A 22693-nucleotide genomic window follows, 5' to 3' on the forward strand; every position below is an offset into this window, starting at 1 on the left:
TCCCTGACTTCTAGGCCAATGTATTTTCCATTATTCCACTGCCCATCTGTAGCAGACCTTACTTCTCCTTACAGCTGAGGAATTCAGAAAGCCACAGAGCCCCAGATCTGAACTCTCTTCTCCCAACCCTTGCCATCTCCTAGAGTGACCATGCTAATTAATTCATGCATTTATTCATCTAGTCTTTACGGACCCCCTGCCAGGTTCTAGGCACTGGGTACACGGGATATGGTGAAGAAGCAAATAGGTCTCCCAGCGGGTTGGGGGAAAGGCTTTAACAAATGAGTGAATATATGATATAAATCATGGTAACTGCAGTAAAAGGAAGATAAAGAGTATCATGTGAGTGGCTAGTATGAGAGGGAGCTAATCTGGACTGTGGAACTAGCCCTTCACTCAATATCCCAGCAAGACGCTGTCACTGAGTACAGCCAAGGTAAGTAAGACAGCCATTCTAAGATGGAGACTGAGATTGCAAGAGACCAGCCTGCGTCACAAAGGGTGTGTGCTTTGGATGCCTAGACAGCTTGCAAAGTCACATGAAAAGTTAATGAAGAATATCACACGTACTTATAATAATGAAATAGCTCCCTTAAACCCAGTCTGGAACAAGTTACAGTTTACCAACCAGAGAGGTCAACAGAGATGTCCCAAGTCCACATATGATTGTCACTGGGAGAGGTCACAGGCGGCCAGGAATGTGAAAGTAAAGGTTAAACCAGACAAAAATATGTAGCTAACAGTAAAAGGGGACTTCAAAAAGTTCATAAAAATGGAATTAAAATATGAAAATTACAAATACAAACTTGATTTCCCAACATAAGTTCCATCATGCTCGATACACTTTTTTAAGCAATGACACCAGCCATGTAGTCCATCCCTAAAGAAATGAGGGTCCTGGAAACGTAATCATGTCAATGCCATCTTTTTTTGCATTATTAACTGAAGAAAAATCAGTGCCCTTTAAATATTTAAGATTAGAAAACAAAGAGAAGTCAAAAGGTGCCAAATCAGGACTGTAAAGTGGATGCCTAATGATTTCTCACCAAACCTCTCTTGAAATTGCCCTTGTCTGAAGAGAAGAATGAGCGGGAGCATTGTCCTGGTGGAGGACTCTCTGGTGAAGCTCTCCCAGGTTCTTTTTTGGGGGTGGCGTGGGGTAGGGGATGTTTTTCTTCTAATGCTTTGGCTTTCTCATAATAAATGCTCTCATAATAAGCAGTTGTTATTGTTCTTTGGCTTTCCAGAAAGTCAACACGCAAGATGCCTTGAGCATTCCAAAAGACCACTGCCATGACATCTGCTCTTGACTGGTCCACATTTGCTTTGATTGGACCACTTCCACCTCTTGGTTTGATTGTGCTTTGTTTTCAGGATCATACTGAAAAAGCCCTGTTTCACCTCCTGTTACAATTCTTCAAAGAAGTCCTTCAGGGTCTTGATCCCACTTGTTTGAAAGTTCCATTGAAAGCTCTGCTGTTGTCTGCAGCTGACCTGGGCAGAAGGGTTTTGCCACCCATTGAGTGGAAGGAAAGTTTGCTCAAGTTTAATTTTTCAGTCAACATTATGTAAGCTAAACCAGCTTAGATGTCTATGGTGTTGGTTATTGTTAGTTCTGTAAAACACTGGTCCTTTTTAGTTAGGGCACAAACAAAATGAACCTTTTCTTTGCAAATTGATGCGGATGGCTGCTATGGGCTTCGTCTTCAATATCATCTCATCCCTTCTTAAAATGAGCTGTCCATTTGTAAACGCTGATTTCTTTGGGGCATCGTCCCCATGAGCTTCTTGTAAAGCATCAATAATTTCACAATTCTCCTGCCCGAGCTTCTCTACAAATTTGATGTTTGTTTTTGCTTCAATTTTAGCAGAATTTGTGGTGCTTTATAGGGGCTCTTTTCCAACTGATGTCTTATCCTTCTTACTGACTCAAACTAGATCCTGTTCAGATGTTATACCAAGTTAGTATGCGTTTATTTTGGTGCTAAAACAATTTTGAAATCTTTGTATTTTTTTCAATAATATGCATTTTCCATGAACTTTCGGAAGACCTTTTGTATAAGGCAGGACACTTCAGTGCCTAAGTGGATGGCACAGGCGTTCAATGCCACAGGACTGTAGATGGGGAGAGGACAGGAGCTGAAATGTCAGGAAAGGCTTCTGTGGAGCGAGTGGGATTTAAACTGGGCTTAGAGAGCCAATGGGATTTGGATGCTCCTCAGGGTAATCCCATTTAGCAAGGCCACAAGCAATGCCCAGGAAACCCGCAGCAGTTGGTGGGCTTTCTCTTTCAGATGCTGGTGGCTGGCTTCCTGGCCTCTCGCCTGTCCTGGGACTTGAGAGTGGGTCTCTACCCCCTCCATCACGTCTGCTGGTTTCTAAGTGTCTCTCTAACAATGCTCTGAAGACCCAGGAGTGCTGCTGGCCACCAACGTTGAACATGAAGACTGATTTCAGCACCAGGCAAGCTGGCAAATGCTGAACACACCTGGTTAATTAGCTTGTCTGCACACTGGGCTTTTACTGCAATATATCCATATGCAAAACTCAAATACTTCCAGGTGCTGGGACCCAGTGGGGACAGAACATTCAAGTCAGGTTATGTTCTCAGCTGCCATTTGATATTGCAGGCACCACCACTGCGATCTGGGCTAGGGTAAGCTCCCTGGACACACCACCAACTGAGCGGTAACAACAGCAATAACCATAAAATGATGAGAGCACACTTTTACATGGTGCTGCAGAGTATACAAAGGATTTCGTAATTTATGCCTATCAATTATGAGTCAATATCTTACTTGTAATACACCTACATCATTATATGGCTTTCAAAGATTATGCTATTTTATTTGTCATAAGAACATGCCAGCAGTTATAGATCCTGGTTGACAGCTGTGGCAGGCTGGGCCTAGGGATGCCAGATGTCTCCCATATACTCCTCCATGTGACACTTAGTCACCCTCAATGACACCTCCATCTCCAAAGCATTCCAACTCACTGGTGTGGCCTTTGAATGGATGAAGAGAGCCTTAGACGAGGCTCAGGATCCCGTGCTCAGTTCCCATGTGACTCTAGATGGATCTCATTCTGTCTTAAGAACACCAGGCTTTGGTTTTAGGCAGCCCTGGGTTCAAGTCCCAGCCCTGCCACTGCCTACCTGTGATCCTCAGGAAGTTATCTATCTTCTCTGGGCCGATTTCTTCTGTGTTAAACGTGGACGATAATAGCACCTCTCTCATAAAGTTGTGGTGAAGATAAGACACACAGCACGTATAAAGTGCTTAGCACAGGGTATGACCCATACTTAGTGCTTTAAGTGCTAATTATATCATTACTATTATCACGACAAGGGGACAGTACAGTGCTGTTCCCTCGCCTGAACCCACAGACTAGGCCAGGACCCGGGGGTGTGAGCATCCTTCCTCTTTCTGCATGAGCTCAGCACGCTCCAGTGGGTGGGACCGACGGCCCTAGGCGAAGGCACCTTTGGGGAGCAGGCAGCATTCTCTCTCAAGCAGCCGGGCTTGCAGGGACACTGTGCCCCCAGTTTCCATGCCTTTGGGGGATGGCGGAGTCTTGATCCCGAGCCATAGACCTGTACTGTCCAAGAGAGTAGCCGCAAGCCACATATGAAGGCAAGCACTTGAACTGTGGACAGTCTAAAGTGAGATGTAAGAGCAAAAGAGATTTCAAAGACGGAGTTCAAAAGAAAGGAGAGTAAAAGATCTCATTAATAATTTTTAGAGTGACTGCATGCTGAAATGATAATATGTTGCATGTATTAGGTTAAGTAAAATGTTATTACAACGAATTTCATCTGTTTCTTTTACTTTTTTGAAAAAATGTGGCCAAAATGGAAAATTCTACATGTGACTCATGTTGTATTTCTAATGTGCAGCGCCGGTCTGGAGTGTAAGCTCCATGAAGGCACGTGTCTCTTTGGTTCCCAGCTGTATCCCTGGCATCCAGAACAGCATCTGAATGAACAAGTGAGCCAGTGAGTGTGTGAGGCTGGAGGAGAGTTTACAAGAAGCTGGAGGTCCTACTTGAGCAGACAGGAACAACTCCTGGACTCCTTGAGTGAGGGTTGAAAGTAGGAATAACACAGGCTCCTTTCCAAAAAGCTCAGGGTGGGGAGACTGGGACCAGGTCAGGAGGGGAATTTGCTCAGAAGGCCACAGATTAAAGCAAAGCAGAGCACCCAAGAGAGAATGTTTTGGGGGAATTAACACAGCAGATGTTATGACTAACACAGCCTCAGTTATGTGCAGACGAGAAAATGGAGGCTGGAGTCCAACCAAGCACATCTCAAACCCATGCTCTTTCTCCTGAATCCCTTACCTCCCACAGGCGATGTAGAGGTGCAGAAAGAAAACCAGACTTTGGATTTTTTTTTTTTTTAAAGCATATTCCCCCATGTCACCGCTGATGTCCTAACCTCGGGCAAGTCACTTGGCCTCCTTGGGCCTCAGGCTCCTCTTGTCCTCATTCATAGTAGGTAAACCACCAGATCCTGCCCATTTCATTTCTTTCTAATGGTGTGCAGAGATAGGAAATCCTATCCCAGAATGTAGTCTCCAAGGCTGAGCCCTGCATAGTTCCTCTCCTCTCTTTCATGCTCCACAAGAGGCTCTCTGACTGAGGTTTCTTTGCATCGCCCAAATCAATGATTTGTTTAAGGGTTCTCTTTGATTGAACTTGGTTTTAGATGGTTTTCATCAGAAGCCAAATCGTGCAGACTCTTTCCTTGATCTTGTCATGAAATTCCCTCTGAGAGATTTAATACTAGAAACAGCCTCTGCCATACCATATTCTCTTTCAAGAAAAAAGACATCTAAATAACAAACGTCCTGCCATATCCAAATAAAAATCTCAGATTGTGAGTGGACTTGCCTCTCTCATATCCACTTTCATTGTCCTGTTGCCATCCATACCAATGAATTTCCTACATTTTTAATAAAACCGGAAGGCGGCCAGGCGCAGTGGGTCACGCCTATAATCCCAACACTTTGGAAGGCTGAGGCAGGTGGATCACCTGAGGTCAGGAGCTCAAGACCAGCCTGGCCAACATGGTGAAACCCCGTCTCTACTAAAAATACAAAACATTAGCCGGGCATGGTGGCGGGCGCCTGTAATCCCAGTTACTGGGGAAGCTGAGGCAGGAGAATCGCTTGAACCCAGGAGGCAGAAGTTGCAGTGAGCCGAGATCATGCCATTGCAATCCAGTCTGGGCAACAAGAATGAAACTCTATCTCAAAAAAGAAAAGAAAAGAAAAAGACAAAAAGAAACAAATAAAAATGGAAGGTACTTAATACACCACGAGCCTCTTGTGCCTGCCACAAGTCTCGACAGGATCTTGATGCTGTAACATTTTCTGCTGCGTTAATCCCTCAAAACATTCTCTGTCTTGTGCTCTGCTTTGCATTGACCTGTGGCGTGCTGAGTGAATGCCCCTCCTGACCTGGTCCCAGCTTCCCCACCCTGAGCTTTCTGGAAAAGAGCCTGTGTTATTCCCACTTCCAACCCTCGCTCAAGAGCCTCGTACAATTTAATCTAACCAGAGTATTTTAGAGCCAAAACTGACTTCTCAGAGAAGAAATCTCACCCACTCCCACCCAGGTGAAACACCAACATTATTTTTTATCAGAAGGGATAAAGACAGATTTGCCAGGATCAACTGCGTCATTCTAAAGCAAGACAAAGTTGAATCACGGCGGGCAGAGCTGCTTTCCAACACAGCCCCATGCAGGATGCAGAACTCACTTAATTACTCGCCTGCGGCTCAGCCACTTGTTGAATTATGACAGATTTTTAGTCCCTTCCCTCACCCACCCCGCACAGTGGCTGACCGGCCAGCGCTTTCTAGTGCTCATGAGAATGCCTGAGTTTTAAATGAGCAGCACACACCAGGACAGCAAAGCTGCTTTCTCAAAAATGATGACATGTGGAGCTCCAAAGCCAAACAAATTCACCTAGTGGCTCTATCCAGCTAACATTTACAGAGTGACTCCCAGTACAAGATGCTGTGTTAGGAACAGGGGTACAAAGCAAGTGAGGCCAGGCACGAGGGCTCACATCTGTCATCTCAGCACTTTGGGAGGCCGAGGCAGGAGGATCACTTGAGCCTAGGAGTTTGAGGCCAGCCCGGGCAACATAGCAAAACCCCGTCTCTACAGAAAAAAAAAAGAGAGAGAGAGAGAGAGAAAAGAAAAAACTAGCTGAGTGCAGCGGCACATGCCTGTAGTCCTAGCTACTTGGGAGGGTGAGTGGGAGAATCTCGAGCATGGGAGTCTGAGGTTGCAGTAAGTGAGCCATGATCACATCACTGCACTCCAGTCTGGGCAACAGAGTCTCAACCCTGTCTCAAAAAAAAAAAAAAAAAAGTGAGTGAAACATTATCCTTGTCCTCAAATAGCTTACAGTCTAGTGGAGATAAATGCAGGTGAAAACTAAAATGTAAGGCAGAATGAGAAAAGGGCAATAAGAAAAGACATGTACACTGAAAAAAGACTAGAAGGAAATGTACCACATCATCAATGGTGGTTATCTTGTTTATTGGGTTTATGGGTGATTTTTATGAGGTTCTTTAGTATTTCCTATAGTCTCTGTGTTTATGTTAACTAACCCCCAGGGCTGTGGGGAGGGGAAGGGAGATGTAAGAGGTCCAGCATATGTTTGGAAAAATGTGAGTAGGGAACAGGGTGCGTTGGCACAAGGACAGAGTAAGAGATAGGATAGGAGGGCTAGAGAGCCTTGAATGTCATGCCAAACTGACTGGGTTGCTCACTGTCAGTGTTTCCACGGCCTTCTGTGATTGTCGCTGATGCATCACTCATCACCCTGGATTAGACTTGTGTACAAGTCTACCCCCATACACTTTTAGCTCCCTGAGGTCAGGGATCATGGCTCATTCATTCCGTAACCATACTACCCAGCATAATGACTAGCACATAACAGGAGTCAACAACATCTTCTTGGATGTATTAGATTCTAACAGGGTTATTCCCTGTTTTGCAGGTTATGAGGAGTCATCAGGGGTTCCAGGACCTGACATATTTTAGGGAGTTCATATGGAATATATACCAGGCACTATGCTGGGAGCCTTAATTGTCTTAATTGACCCTATCTATAACCCTCATCGTCCACATTCATTTACACATGAGGTTCAGAAAGTTTAGGTAACCCGCCTAAGGTCATACAGTCTGAAGACAGTGTGGGGGCTAAAGTCAAAGAGAAAGAAGTAAGGAGACCAGACCCATGAGAGGCTGTGGGGACCTGGAACGGCACAGCCACTCAGAGAATGAAGTGTGGAGCAAGGCTGGCATCTGGGGGACCGCATGGAGGTAGGGCTTACAGCTGAGGGTTGATGAGTTCCTTGGCTCACGCATCAAGCACATTTATCATTTCTGATGTCAGCACGGGACACACAGCACCCACAGGGACTCACCCTTGCCTTATTAGAATAGCTACCAGAAGAAGGACTTGTGCAAAGAGCCGCTTCCCATACTGTGAATAGTCCCTCTCCATTCTCTCATCCAATGGCTTTTTTATGAAACTCCTAGACCCAGACACTTTCATGAAAACGTTGCTACAACTGGCTCTGACTACAAATGTCAATCAATTTCCCTAGCCTAAACAAAAACTGAATTGGGAATCAGAAATGTTTTCTCATCCCATCACAGTCACTGATGAAATTGGTACTCTTCATCTATTTCCTTGCCCTCTCTGAGCCTCAGTTTCCTTATCTGTGGATTAACTGGGCTGGACAAGATGATCTTTAAGATCCTTCAGGCTACATCCGAAACTGTATGTTCTCAGGAACTCTGTACTCCTCCTTAGCATTTATGACCATTGTAACTAAACAATGCCTGGTGTAACTAGTGAACATCTATTACTCCTGCTGGACTGTGAGTTCCCTGAGGCCGGGGACTGTCTGCCTTGTTCCCAGTAACACTTGCAGCCTTGACTAGAGTGCTGAGCATGGAGTAGCACGCCATGTCTGCAGCACAGACTCATAGCTGGTCCCTGGCATGCCCTTTCTCTGGGTTAGAGCTGTGTGTGGACAGCAACAATCCTTAGGCCTTCTCACCATGATAGGGCTTCTCTAATGCTGCTTGCTCTCTGGAGGACACTGTTTCTCTCCATGGTACAGGTGGCCAGTTGGTGTCAGATTTATCCACTCTTCCAGTCAACCCTGGAAAACTCTTTCAGATTTTCTAACAAATAAGAGGAGGTCAGTGGTGGGGGGTTTAGAAACTGTGTGTTTGCATTCAAAATACCCTACTGCTCAATTGGAAACATTGTCACACGTCCTCTGACTCGGTGGCACAGAGAGATGCCTAGGGATGCCCCTAGGGGTCCCGAGGGACAGCTCAGTGCCCCGGTGAGACTTAGCAACTCCAGCCATGGTCCTCCATCCTGCTCCCTAACCTCAGCCCCACATCTCACGTTAAGATGCCAGGCCTTTCTCCCTCAAGCCCATAGTGGGCAAGGATGTTGGGGTCCTTGTAGGCAGGAGGATGCCTGGAATGACCTCCACCAGGGTCTCCTATCCAAGGGATCCCAAAGCGACACAACATTTTGGCCTGTGTTTACCACTCTGCAGCGTCTCTCTCAACATTAAATCAGTAGCCACTGACCTTAACAGTGTCAGTCATATGACGGTGTCCATAGAAGGAAGAGCTCTCCTTCCTTTAAAGATGCTTATTTCCAGAAAATGAAATGAAGGCGTTCCTATGTCCTTCCTTCGTTTCTAGGAAAATGGGTAATGTCAAGTCCCCAACAGAGCTGACAATCAAAGACTAAGAATAACCATGCATCAGTTGTTCCCCTCCGTTTCCTCCTGTCTCCTTCCAATCGAGGCCCCCACCACCCAGCCCCAGTGCTCAGTGCATCGCAGTCCCTAGATTCTTCTTGTCGGGTGGCATTTAATTGCTTTTCTGTACCCTTAAGGCCATTTTATACTCAGGGTGACCTCCCTGCTCCCAGAGTATTGGCCCTTTCTGAGTTTACTGTTCAAAACAACACCTGGGAAGTGCACACACAGGATCCAGTAATGAGATTAGCGAGTTCTTGTACAAGCACTCTCACACTCTCTCAGCTCCTGCTGAGCCAGCCAGAAAAGTCAGCGAGGACTCTGCTTTCATGGGCATTGTTAATGAAAGTTTCGCTTGCTTAAGTTTGCAGAAAGTAGGGCATGGATCTGTGCTTCATCACGCAGTGCCCCGCGAGATGCCTCCCCAAGATAGCTGGCTGGTTATTAACTAAGCACAGCTGGCACGGTGTGTGCTCCGAGGCTGGCTGCTCTCATTCCAGCTTGGTGGTCTGAGGACAGGAGAAAATGGTCCCTTAGGAGAAGTTTGTCAGAAGTGATGCGACTTAGTTTAGATATCTGCAGTTGGGACTGACTTCTAAGACACTGGCAGGGCCATCCAACAATGTCAGCAATATTACCCAGACCGTCTGGGGCTGCAAGACAAATAGCTTTGCTGGGATTCATAAAGCCACCCCGTAAGGTGGAACTGCTGGTGTCGGGGAGGGGTGGAGTGCACCCTGGAGGGAGTGACCCTTACACCGATGGGCAACAGCACACTGAGCGTTCAGAGCTGGTGTTGGGGGGGGGGTGGAGTGCACCCTGGAGGAGTGACCCTTACACCGATGGGCAACAGAACACTGAGCGTTCAGACATCCGGCCTCACCCCTCACTGGTTCCCACTGCTGTGGAATGGAGTGTGAACTCGCTTCCTGGGCTGCTTGGGCTCTTTCGGTCTAAGGAGGCGCAGCAAGCGCTATTTTCCAAAATAGGACAGGACAGAATGGAGAAGAAGAACGGAGAGGAATTCATCTTTCCTAGAAAAAGGAAATATTCTCTGGTGGGCTCTCCACAGAATTAGTGCCCGCTCCCCTTGGACAGTCGCTGTTCTGTAGTGGCCCTGCCTCCCATCTTCCCTCCAGCCAGGCCTCCCTGCTTTCACTCACTTTACTTCCACGTGAGAAAGGCTCTCCCACATCTCTTCCATCTCACCAAATCTCCTCCACTCGTTAGGCAGGGTTTTAATCTATAACAGTTGCCAACAAATTATCAAAAACCAGGTGTCTTAAGACCACAGATTCCTTCTCTCACAGTTCTGGAGGCCAGAAGCACTAAATCAAGGCGACTGCTGTGCTGTGTCCCCTCTGAAGGCTCCTGGAGAGAATCTCCTCCTTGCTTCTTCCGGCTCTGGTACCTCCACGTGTTCTTTGGCTTGAGGCTATGTGGCAGCAACTCTGCCTCTGTCCTCACTTGGCCTTCTTCTCTCTGTGTCCCTCCTCTGTGTGTCTCTTTATGAAGACACTTGCCACTGAATTGAGAGCCCACCCAGATATCCCAGGATGATCTCATCTCACGATCTCTAACTTCATTAAATCTGCAAAGACTTTTTTTTTTTCCAAATAAGGTCATATTCACCAGTTCTGGCAGTTAGGACATGGGCCTATCTTTTTACCATTCACCCTCTGCACGCACTCATTCTCAACCCTCAGAGTACATCAGATCATCTGGGGAGATTTTTAAACACTCCAGATGTGGGGGCCTCACTCCAGAAACTGGTTTTCACATGATCCTGGATGGGAAATTAAATAAGTATTTTCTTTTCTTCAATTCCCCAGTTTCTCAAGTGCAGCTAGGATGGTGGGGCAGGGGTGAGCAGAGCCACATCTCCCGGACAGTACCTCACTGAAGAAGACATTATAAATAAATAATACCAGCTTTCACTGATCACTTTCTCTTTCAGGATTTTTCTTTTCTGACTGAGTCATGAATCAGGCTGTCATCCACTGTTTTGTAAATGTTGCACAAAGAATGTCAGAGACCTTGGAGATCACTTAATCCAGTGGTGCTCCACCCTATCCAATCAATGCCCCATTTTTGTAACAAATATTTAGAAACACCCTCTTTACCACCTGAAATAAAATTCCTAGAAAAGTCATTCGACCCAAATGCATAAAGTAGTCCTACTTTTAATAAAAGGAGAAAAAGGAAATGTGCTTTTTATATATATATAAATGTGCTTTATATATATTTTTATATATATATATAGACAGAGAGAGAGAGAGCGCATGCACACTTGGCGTGTCATCCTGTGCAGGAGCCATGCTAATCTTCTCTGCACTATTCCAATTTTAGTATACGTGCTGCCAAAGTGAGCAGAGAAATGTGATTCTTAACAAAATAAGATGTCTTTCAATATGTACGTGCTCCTGTATGCCTGCACTGGAACACATAATGAAGTAGTCAACACTTCCACCTACCTATAATGGATAAGTTTAAATTTAACAGAAGACAAATAGAAGCCACTTCACATAAGAAGTACAAGGAAATAAAAAAGTGAGGGATATAGGAGGACAATCGAATAAAACAGTGTTACAATGAGAAGGAAGAACCCCCCTTTCCTAGCTGTATTTGATAACAGGAAGAAGGAAATAACCTTCACTGTGGTACAGATAACAAGCCAAATCAAATTACAAATGTGCAAGCAGAGGAAACAGGGAAGCACAGGATCCTGTCTCATGAGCTCAGCCTTACATGTAAGTGTAGTGTCATGATAATTTATTATGCTGTGACATGGGACAGGATAGTGACAAAGTGTCACAGAAAACATGTTTCCAGCCTGGAAATCCCACCCACTGTGTCGAGGCATATATTCAGTCTTTAGCAGTTAAAAAAAAAAAAAAAAAAAAAAAAGGGAAAGAAAGAAAGAAAAAAAAAGTGGCTGGGCACGATGGCTCACGCTTGTAATCCCAGCACTTTGGGAGGCTGATGGGGGCGGATCACGAGGTTAAGAGATTGAGACCACCCTGGCCAACATGGTGAAACCCCGTCTCTACTAAAAATACAAAAATTAGCTGGGCATGGTGGCGCTCCCTGTAGTCCCAGCTACTCGGGAGGCTAAGGCGGGAGAATCGCTTAAACCTGGGAGGCAGAGGTTGCAGTGAGCCAAGATTGCGCCACTGCACTCCAGCCTGGTGACAGAGCGAGACTGTGTCTCAGGAAAAAAAAAAAAAAAAAACCCTTTAAAATGACATCCTTATAGTATGGGCAGCGAGAAGAGGAGGATGGATTGGGAAAAGTTGTTTGGTAGATCTTGAAGGAGAATATATCAGAGTAAGAGGGAAGAACAAAAGGCAACTCCAAAGAAGTAACCACGATAGCTAATTTTTGCAAGAGATTTCTTATCATTGTACTACAAATATAAATATATGTGATAAGAATATTAGTTATTTTTAAAACAACTTTTATAAGCAAGTTTGAGGTGCCTCTGCTAATTTAAAATAGTATCTAATTCTACATCTGTTCGATGAAGTTTCAAATTTCCTGTTACAGACCTGCACATGGGTTCCTTGCTTTGCGGTAACTGCATATTGCACTGTGCCCTTTTCAGTTCAGTGTATATTTGGAAATGCTCTGATCCAGATAGAATGCATGAAGCTGGGAAATCGTCTCATCATGTCAAGGCTTTGTCTTTATTCCATTTAGGCTTCTCTTCCTAAAACAACCATTTCCTAAATACTGGGCTTTTGGCTTAACTTCTTTGAAAGTGTGAGAAGCATTACTCTAGGGGACAGCACTGACCCCATCAGAAATACTCACCAAACGAGGGCTGTAAAACTATCTATTGCATGCTATGTTCGTTATTTGGGTGATGGGTTAATTAGAACCCCAAACCTCGGCCTTATGCAATATATCCATGTAACAGACTTGCACGTGTACCTCCTGAATCTAAAAAAAATAATAATAATAAGGAATACTGATCGAGTCTAACCTCATTCATTTCTGTAATGAGGAAACAGGCCCAAGAGGGTAGATCAACTGTAAATGTTGCTCCTCTTCCTGTCACTAAGTTCCTTGAGGGCAAGGAGGGGATGGGATGCTTCTCTTGTATCTGCACACAGCTGCCAGCACAGAGAAGTGCACATACCTGTCTGTGGCCCTAGGCATGCCTGCTGCCTGCATTCCATCAGGACTCTGGATTCTCCTTTTCAACCTGAAAACAGCTCGTTTCTAATTACTCATCCATAGGAAGCACAGGCCAACAGATCCCCAGAAGTCACTTGGGACTGAGTTTCAACACTTTTGTTTCACACAGTTTCAGCACTCGCACCAGCTGCAGCTGAAGACCATAGGATTTCAGTGAAAAGCAGCTGGCTCCCTCCCCAACCCCTCTGCCCGTAGGCTGCTGTGGTTAGCACTGCACTCAGAGAAAGAATAAATACAAAGCAAAAGCCCCCGTTGTTCTAAGATAACCACAGAGATGACGGATGCTGTTGCATGCAAACCCTGGGGGAGAAGAGAGAGAAACAGCAACATTACAAATCCAACAAAGCATGGTGACAAGAAGCCTTGGTGGGCAAGTCCTATAGCTGAGGTGTGATTTCAGAGATCAGATGGAATGTGCCCTCTTGGTCCCACCATTCCCTAACCCCCTGCACTCTTCCTCTTTCAGCTGGCTGGGTTTAGAATTTCTTCAGCAGGGAAGAGGATTTTGCCCCGCTGGAAGAATGCTAATTCTCAGGGTGAGTGTTCCTTTGGGAGACCCCCAGCCCCCAGCTTACAGGATAAACAAACGGCCAGGAATGAGAAAAGCTGAGGTGGAGCAGCAAAGGGAGGGAAGGTTCCTTTGGCCCACCTTTCAACCCCGAGTAGGCTCCAGAGAGCTGCCAGTTGTGGTCATGCTCATCCTGGGCTGCGGGCAGAAGGATGGCTCAATACCTTAGCTCACAGCCACCACTTCTGGGCCCCACTTCCTTCCTTCATCAAGTAGTGTAAAATGACGAGGACCCAAGACAACTGGAAGCCACTCGCCTTGTTGTTCATGGTTGCTCCATGGTATATTTGTCTCTTTTGTCACATTCTGGACACAACCCAACACATCCATGTCACCAATACCACATACACCTGGTGGCACTGCAGCTCTCTGTTGACCTACCTGAACTAACCTCCAGGCACCAGGCTTGTCACTCACACCGAGCACAGTGCCTGGCATTCAGAAGTTGCTCAATATGTGTTTTTGGATGGAAAGAGCAAAAAGGGCAGGGGAGCCAATTCCACTCTATAAAATGGGAAAAACGATCAAGGAACAGCCGTCATGTTAGTTATGAGACCACACACGCATTGTCACCCACCTTCTTCGCAGCATGGAGCCATCTTGCCTGTTTTCAGAGCTGCTATTATCTTTGTCATGACTGTCATCTCCACAGCATCAGTAGTGACAAACTTAGCAGGTGAGAGGCACAACTGTAAACCACACCTTTTTTAAAAAGACTTTGGGGCCAGGTGTGCTGGCTCACGCATGTAATCCCAGCACTTTGGGAGGACGAGGCAGGCAGGTCATGAGGTCAAGAGATTGAGACCATCCTGGCCAACATGGTGAAACCCCGTCTCTACTAAAAATACAAGAATTAGCTGGACGTGGTGGTGCGCACCTGTAGTCCCAGCTATTCGGGAGCTTGAGGCAGGAGAATCACCTGAACCTGGGAGGCAGAGGTTGCAGTGAGCCGAGATTGCATCACTGCACTCCAGCCTGGGTGACACAGCAAGACTCTGTCTCAAGGAAAAAAAAAAAACTTTGGAAGCAGCACGATAGATTGGCTAAAATGTCAGGTTCTAGTGACAGAAAAACCTGGGTTCTGATCCTAGTTCTGTGTACGAGTTATGAGTCTTGGTGAAGCCACTTCACTCTGCTACTGTTTCCTTGTCTGGAAAAGGGAGATAGTGCTACCAGTGCTTTGGGGGCTCTGCTGAGATAATCCATGTAATAGAACAACACTTCTGACTGTCTTGTATTTCACTTTTATTGCTGGTCTCCATGCAGCTACTCACACAGTGCACAAAAGCAAGAAGAGGGCCGGGTTCTTTCCCTTCCACTTTTCAGCTCCTGAGATAAAAGCCTGGACATAGCAAGGCAGGGGCTGCAATCTCAAGCATACAGAAGAGTAACAGAAACGGGCTGAGTGGTGAGGGGCCGATGAAGAAGCAGAATCGCTTTCATATCGAGTCTGCCCTCCCCCTCTGCTGGAAAAAGACAGCCTCCTTGGTTTTCAGATTGCCCCTTGAAGAGACATGAGTACATGAGTGATTTCCCTTCCTCCTTAATACTCTATGAGGGAAACAGCACAATGTTGCCAGATGGCAGTCAGCGCTCAGGATGAACGCAAGAGGGTCAGCAAGAGGTGGTGGGGAACATGCCAGAGCGGGGCAGGGAGGTCTCTTTAAAAGGACAGCTGCTACCCAACCCAACCAGTTGTCCACATGTTAGAACCGAGTGTTTCCAGTTCTTCTGATTATTCAAAGATTTTTCAGAATTTTTAAATGTTACACACGTTCAGGGTCAACACGAAATGGCAGGTTTATTCTGTGCAGTGTTTCTTGTACAGAAAATGACTAAAAACAACCTGTGTTCATCAGTAGGGGATTGTTAAATTATGGTAAATCCATACAACGGGATACTACACCTCTGTAAAAAAAGAATGAGGAAGCTCCCCACATACAGATAGGGAAAGATCACCAAGATAAATTAAGTGAAAAAGGCAAGGTTAAACATAGTGTGTATAGTCTGCTATAATTACGTAAGAAGTAGAGGGATGGAGGCAGATATATATTTGTACTGACTTTTATCTGCAAAAAGGAATCCTGGAAGGTTGTATAGGAAACTAATAAAAGTATTTACAGGGGACGGGCAGGGCAGGACTGGCCACTGGAGGCAGGGATAAGATTTCACTGAATACCTTTCTATAGCGCTTTAATTTTTGAACCACGCAAATGTGTTGCCTATTTGAAAAATAATACAAAAACACTGTGTACACCAGCTACTGGGAAGAAAACACATCTACGGGCTATGAACAGCCTGCAGGCTTCTGGGCTGGAACCTTCACGTTAAGGGCTTCAAAACTGCAGAGGCAGAAAAGTTGGCGGCAGTGGGTCCAAGCTTTACTAGGTTTGGAGACAAGTAGGTTGTTCAGTGTCTGGTGTCTGGAACTCTCTCTGGATTGCCTGGCAATGAGCTAGTTGAGCCCAGCAGCCCCCACCGCCTCTAGGGGGAAAGCGACGAACTCCCAGCCTCTCTGGGAGAGACGGCTCCAAAACTCAACTTCCTGGGAAACTGAGGAGATCCAAGGTCTCCAGCTGCTGGGCAGACAGAATTTCCGGGCATTCCTCGACAGTTAAGGCTGCCTGGAACCCCAGTGGTGTGTTCCCCCCATCAAGGCTGTGTCCCACTTGTCCCATACAAAGGAGCGCGACAGGTGGGTGCGGTTCCTCCTCTGGAGCACGGCATCCAGTATGTCCAGCTGGGCCCAGCTCAGCACACCTCCCTCGGGAATGCTGAGCGCAGAGGACATGCTCCCCTGCTGACACTGCTGCCAGTCACTTCCAGGCAGCACCACGGAACACCGTGCATATTCATCCTGGCCCTTCGTATGTCCCTAGTCTTGTCACTGTGAATGAGCTCACCGAGTGTTTCGGCTTGAACTGTGATCTCCACATTGAACTCCTAACCCCCAGTACCTCAGAATGTGACCTGCTTTGGAAACGGGGTTGCTGAAGATGTAAAGAGTTAAGATGAGGTCACACTGGAGTACGGCGGTTCCTAATATGGCTGGTGTCCTTATAAAAATGGGAAAATTTAGAAACACACACACAGGGAGAATGCCATGTGATGATAAAGGCAGACATTGGAGTGATGCAGCTGCAAGTCAAGGAAGATCAAAGTCTGCCAGCAAATCGTCAGAAGCCAGGGCGAGGCAAAGAGAGGCCTCCTGTATACCACAGAGGGATCATGGCCCTGCTGACACCTTGGTTGCAGACCTCTAGCCTCTAGAACTGGGAGACCTGACATTTCTGTTAATCACCCAGTTAGTGGCACTTTGTTAAGGCAGCCCTAGGAAACTCACACACTCAGCAACCTCGGCCAACTCAGGTGGCAAAAGTACCCACCACCGCTCCTCCTCAGCAGGTACCGACAGATACTGGTGACAACCCTGCTCCCATGAGTGAAGATTCTGGGACCTGGCCCGGTCAAGTTGATTGTGTCGGAATCCATCAAATACTCAACCAATAAACAATGGCTGAGTACCCGACCTTGTGAAGAATGCAAGAGAAATAAAATATTCCATTACTGCCCTCAAGGAGTTGATAATCTGAAGATTCAAGAAAGACACATGTAATAATGGCCAAATTAGTATTATTTTCCCCCAATCCTCACCCATGACCAGCAGATGCCACAGAAGTCACTCCTAACTAAATTGCACTGTGCTCCCAGCTGGATTCAACCTTCTACTGCATCTCATTTCGCTGCTCCCTGCATGTGTCTGGAAAAACTGCTTTTTCAGCTCTTCGGGACATTCTTTAGGATGTCAGGCTATTAGACAATTTCCAGAAGCTGTTGCCACTGCTCCTGACATGGAGCCCACACTTCTTGCCCACTGTGGACACCCACTCCTGGCCAGAATTGTCTGCCACCCCTGGTGAAGCCACTCCCATCAGTTTCTTGTGAGCGCTTTTGTCCCAGTCAGAGAAGCAGACCCTACGGGTTGTTGAGCCTATTCTGCAGCTCTCAATGAGTCTGACAAGCAAAAAACATGAGATCCAGGGGGTCTGAGAGCCCACTTTGTTAAGCTGACAGTTTTCAAGCCAGGGGCAGGCTACAGAAAATCAGAGACCCTCAGCAGAAATGCTGCTTTCTTATCCTCGTTCAGAACATTTGTTTGCTTGGCCCAGCCTTCTCACAGGAGGCTGCTCCCAGTACCCCCTGCATCCAGGAACTCCGATTCTTACCATCAGCAAGAGTCATGTCCAGCCACATGCCTGGCAGGAGAGGAGGCAGCACACCTGTGTGGAGTTCTCCTGGCACTCCTGCTGAATCCCAACGCTCTGGACTCTGGCTCCTGCAGGGTTTTTCTTGTGCTAAGTGCCCAGTGGAGGCTCTGGCTGGGCTCATGGAGGAAGAGTGGCAAGTCGCTGCTGCCGCACCCTTGACAAACAGCCCAATGACCCTGGGTGGCTCCGTGCCAGCCTCCTGAAGGACAGCTGTGGTCAGGGCATGACCTATGGGTAGAACAGAGAGAGGAAAGGGTTCCTCACTTTGACTTCAAGCAATTCATTTTAGATTATCTGGGTTGGGCTTTGAGGCAGACACTGTTGTCTGCTGAAGCAGCATCCATTTTTCCTTTCCTCCTTTCTAGCAGATTCTGTCCACTCAGGACAGTGACCTCCCCAGCTCAGAGGCCTCATCCAGCCAAAACAAAGCAAGCTTCTTGCCAGTGCATAGATTGGGGTGGACTCTACCTGGCCTCTAGTCGTTAAGATGTGAGAGGAGCCCCGCTAGGGGTGCTTGGGGAAGCGTTTTCCCAGCTCTTTTCCTCTGCTGGATGCTGTGCCATCTAATGTGTTGACTAGAACCTCTGCAGCCACTTCGTGACCATGAGGAGGAAGCCTGAGGCAGAACAGAAAGAATGAACCCGGGCCCCTGATGACATCGTTGACCACTGGATCAGACAACACCAATATCATCCTTCCTCCAGACTTCTTATGACACATGTAATAAATATCCTTGTTTAAATCCATCGAGTTGTGGGGGTTTGCTACTCATAGCTAAGATTATCCTAAGTGATGTGCACTGAGATGTTCCTGAGACCACAAGACCACATTCTTGAATCCAATCCCACTATCCTAACTACAACATTCTCAAATTTTCAGGACACACACACCCACCCACCTACACACACTTTTTTCTCCACTTTTTCATGGTATTCAGTCCTTTTCCTAGACTGGACACATTTTGCCATATTTTCTTTTTTTTTGAGATGGATTCTTGCTCTGTCGCCCAGGCTGGAGTGCAGTGGCACGATCTCAGCTCACTGCAAGCTCCGCCTCCCAGGTTCATGCCATTCTCCTGCCTCAGCCTCCCGAGTAGCTGGGATTACAGGTACCCGCCACCATACCTGGTTAATTTCTTTATATTTTTAGTAGAGATGGGGTTTCACCGTGTTAGCCAGGAAGGTCTTGATCTCCTGACCTTGTAATCTGACCGCCATGGCCTCCCAGAGTGCTGGGATTATAGGCGTGAGCCACCGCGCCCAGCCAGTATTTTCAATAAATTCTGCAACATATGCCAACTCCATCATTTAATTAAGAAACATTTTTTACCCCCACTGATGTACCAGACACTTTGCGGGACTCCCGGGACTCAAAATTGAAGTCAGGGACTAAACACGGAAAATGGCATGGAAATTCCTCAAAAAACTAGAAACAGAACTACCATATGATCCAACAATCCCACTTCTAGGTATGTGTCTGAAGGAAACACGATCAGTAGCTCAAAGTGATCCCGCACTCCCGTGTTCACAGCGGCAGTATTCACAATCTCCAAGACATGGAAACAACCCAGGTGTCCATCAACGGATGGATGGATAAAGAAGCTGTGCAGTGTGTGTGCCTGTGCGTGTGTGTGTCTGCGCACGCGCATATACATAATAGAATATAATTTATCCACAAAAAGAAGGAAATCCTACCATTTGCGACAACAGGGATGAACGCTGAACCTCGAGGGCATTATGCTAAGTGAGGTAAGCCAGACAGAGAAAAGCAAATTTATGATCTCACTTATATGTGGAATCTAGAACAATTGAACTCAGAGAAACAGAGAGTAGAATAGTGGTTGCAAGGGGCTGTAGGTGGGGAGAACGGGGAAATGTTGGTCCAAGGATACAAAATTGCAGTTATAATGTGGATAAGTGGGTAAGTTCTAGAGATCTAATGTACAGCGTGATGACTTGAGTTAATACTGTATTGTACACTTGAAATTTGCTAAGAGGGTAGATTTTAAGTGCTTCTGCCACATACGCAAAAATGGTAACTAGGTGGGGTGATGAATGTGTTAACTAACTTTATAAAAAAAATTTTGTCTTTGAATTCTATATTAACCAACTTGATTGGGGTATCATTTCATAACACATACATATATCAAATCATCATATTGGACACCTTAAAATTATAGAATTTTATCTTTCAGTTACACCTCAATGAAGCTGGAAGAAAATGAAGCCTTGCGGAGACACACCAAGTGAGCCCAACTCCTGGGAAAGAGGCGAGTGCAGGGTGGCAAATGCTAGGATATGGTGCACGCGGGCCTGTGTGGGCACAAAGAAGGGTGCAGAAGGCCTGGGGCTGGGAGGGTGTTAGCAAAATGCTCCTCAGAAAAGAAATGAATTCTTGAGAGGAGACGAGAAAACTGCAAGCAATAAAGAGAGGGAGGCAGACATTCACAACCAAGTATGTAAATAATAATACAAATAACAACCAACAATGGTGGCAACTAACAGTTCCTGACACTTACAATGACCCAGGCAGTGTTTGAAAGTCTTCTGGGTACTAACCCATTTAATCCTCCTCCAAAGCCTGTAAGGTAATTCAAGGATTAGTCCCATTTTATGGATAAGTAAACCAAGGCATGGAGAGGTTAAGTGACATAGGAAGTGGGTAGCAGAGGCAGGATTTGGACCCAGGCAGTGGAGCTCCGAGGCTCCCATGCTTTTTAGGATACACTGGTGGTTCTCACAGTGGCCACCAGAAGAGAAGCCCCCGCAGACCCTGGAAACTTGTTACCAATTCAGATCCTGGGCCTCATCTCAGACCCCACAGAGTTAGAACCTCTGCAGGTGAGGCCCAGCATGCCATGTTTTTACAGCAGGCCTTCCTTGCGATTCTGATATTTGAGAACCCTGCTTGACACTATAAGCCTGAACTGAGAAGGGATGGCATGCTCAGAGGACCATGAATGCTGCAAAGAGAAGCAAAAGCCAGAGGGAAAGACAAGGAAGCTGTGAAGAAGCTTGCACGTCATCCTCAGGAGGATGGGCTTCACTGTATGGGCATGAGGGAGAGAGGTGTGGGGTGAGGCAGGGAGGTGGCTTGATTAGGCTTTGTTCTCTGTGACAAGATCTCTGGCATGAGTGCTAGATGGAGAAGAAGATGGAAGGAGGGAGCCCAGGTAAGAGGTTGATGCCATGACCCCAACAAGTACAGCAGGGGCTGCACTAAGGTCGTGGCAGTGCAGAGAGAGGAGGGATAGGGACAGATTCAAGAGACAGAGTGTGATGACAGTTGAACATGGGTACTGAGCTGGCAGAGGTATCTAGGATGACTCCATGACATCTAGCTTCAGAGGTTAGGTAGATGGGTGACATTATTTAGCCAGATAGGAAATTCTACAGGAAGAACAAGTTTGGCAAGGAAGAGAATTAGTTCCACTTGGAAATGTTAAGCTTGAGGCTTCTATGGGACATCGGGGTGGAGGCATTTAGGATGCAGTGAGAGAAAGATCTGGTGTGCAGGAGTGGGGACAGGGCTGGACATACAGGTGTGGGATTCGCCAGTTGAAATATATAAGGGTTGAAGCCACAGACATAATTAAGGCTGTTCACAGACTGTGCAGAGGGAGCAGAAAAAACTGAGGGCTGGAATCATGCAGGACACTGACATTTAAGGGACACTCAGAGCACATCAGCCAAGGAGGCTCAGAAGCAGTGCTCAGAGAGAAAGCAAAGGAAATAATGTTGTCTCAAAACCAAAGGATGAGAAAAGATGGAGAATGTTTACAGAACTAGAGGTTGACAGCAGGTTCAAATGTTGTAGACATGTCAGACATTCCAGAGAAGAAACCCTGGACGTATCAATGAGGAGGTCACGGGTCAACTCAGTAATATTATCAATGAGGAGGCCATGGGTGAACTCAGTAACAGCAGTCCCAGTGGAAGGATGGAAGTCGAAGCCAGATTCATTCACAGATGCATTCTCCAATAAGCAACAACTACCATGTGCCAGGCTTTGTGCTTTGCGCTGCGATAGGGTGATGAACTCAGCCCTTACCAGGTAATGGAGAGGGGAGAAAGTGGACAGAAATTACAACAATGATTATGGATCACAATTGGGGTAAACGCTCTGATGAAGACATGAAGACATACAAAGGGCTTGCTATCGGGAGCCCAAAGCAAAAGGACCAACACAGAAGACGAGAGAAAGGAAATTACATTTATGTGGGGTCCACGGGGTGAATAGAAGCAACCCAAGGAAAGGTGGGTGGGAAGCGTGTTAAGGATGGGGGACAGCAGGCATAAATATCCTCAGGTAGAACGAGCTTTTTTGTGTGTTCAAGAAATGGAAGGAAACCAGGGTGGTGAGAACAATCCTAACGTGGAAGAGAGCGGTAGGAGATGAGGTTGAAGAGTAGGACTTGATGGGCCAGGTTAGAGATTCGGGACTTTATCCCAACAAGCCATAGGAAATCATTAAAGTTAAAAATCTAAAAGGTTGGGAGAGACATGATCTGATTTGCATTTTTAAAAAGATGACTTTGGCTGTTTGTGGGGAGTGAAATTGGAAGAGGAGGGACATGGAGTAGATACATGGAGGCTGGTTGTGGGGAGTGAAATTGGAAGAGGAGGGACATGGAGTAGATACATGGAGGCTGGTTGTGGGGAGTGAAATTGGAAGAGGAGGGACATGGAGTGGATACATGGAGGCTGGCTGTGGGGAGTGAAATTGGAAGAGGAGGGACATGGAGTGGATACATGGAGGCTGGCTGTGGGGAGTGAAATTGGAAGAGGAGGTACATGGAGTGGATACATGGAGGCTGGCTGTGGGGAGTGAAATTGGAAGAG

The 22693-nt window shown here is 46.4% G+C and overlaps 1 protein-coding gene across 1 annotated transcript in view; it reads right to left on the reverse strand.

The window, feature by feature from the left end:
- Window positions 1–22693, reverse strand: part of CRACR2A (calcium release activated channel regulator 2A) — a 140012-nt gene that overhangs the window by 101668 nt on the left and 15651 nt on the right. Inside the window, exon 2 of the mRNA XM_011967175.1 lies at window positions 17811–18080. The gene's annotated coding sequence lies outside the window, so the exon portion shown is untranslated. The remainder of the gene's footprint in view (window positions 1–17810; window positions 18081–22693) is intronic.

Source organism: Mandrillus leucophaeus, unplaced genomic scaffold (genome assembly GCF_000951045.1).
Source record: "Mandrillus leucophaeus isolate KB7577 unplaced genomic scaffold, Mleu.le_1.0 Scaffold79, whole genome shotgun sequence".
Lineage (NCBI taxonomy): Eukaryota > Metazoa > Chordata > Mammalia > Primates > Cercopithecidae > Mandrillus > Mandrillus leucophaeus.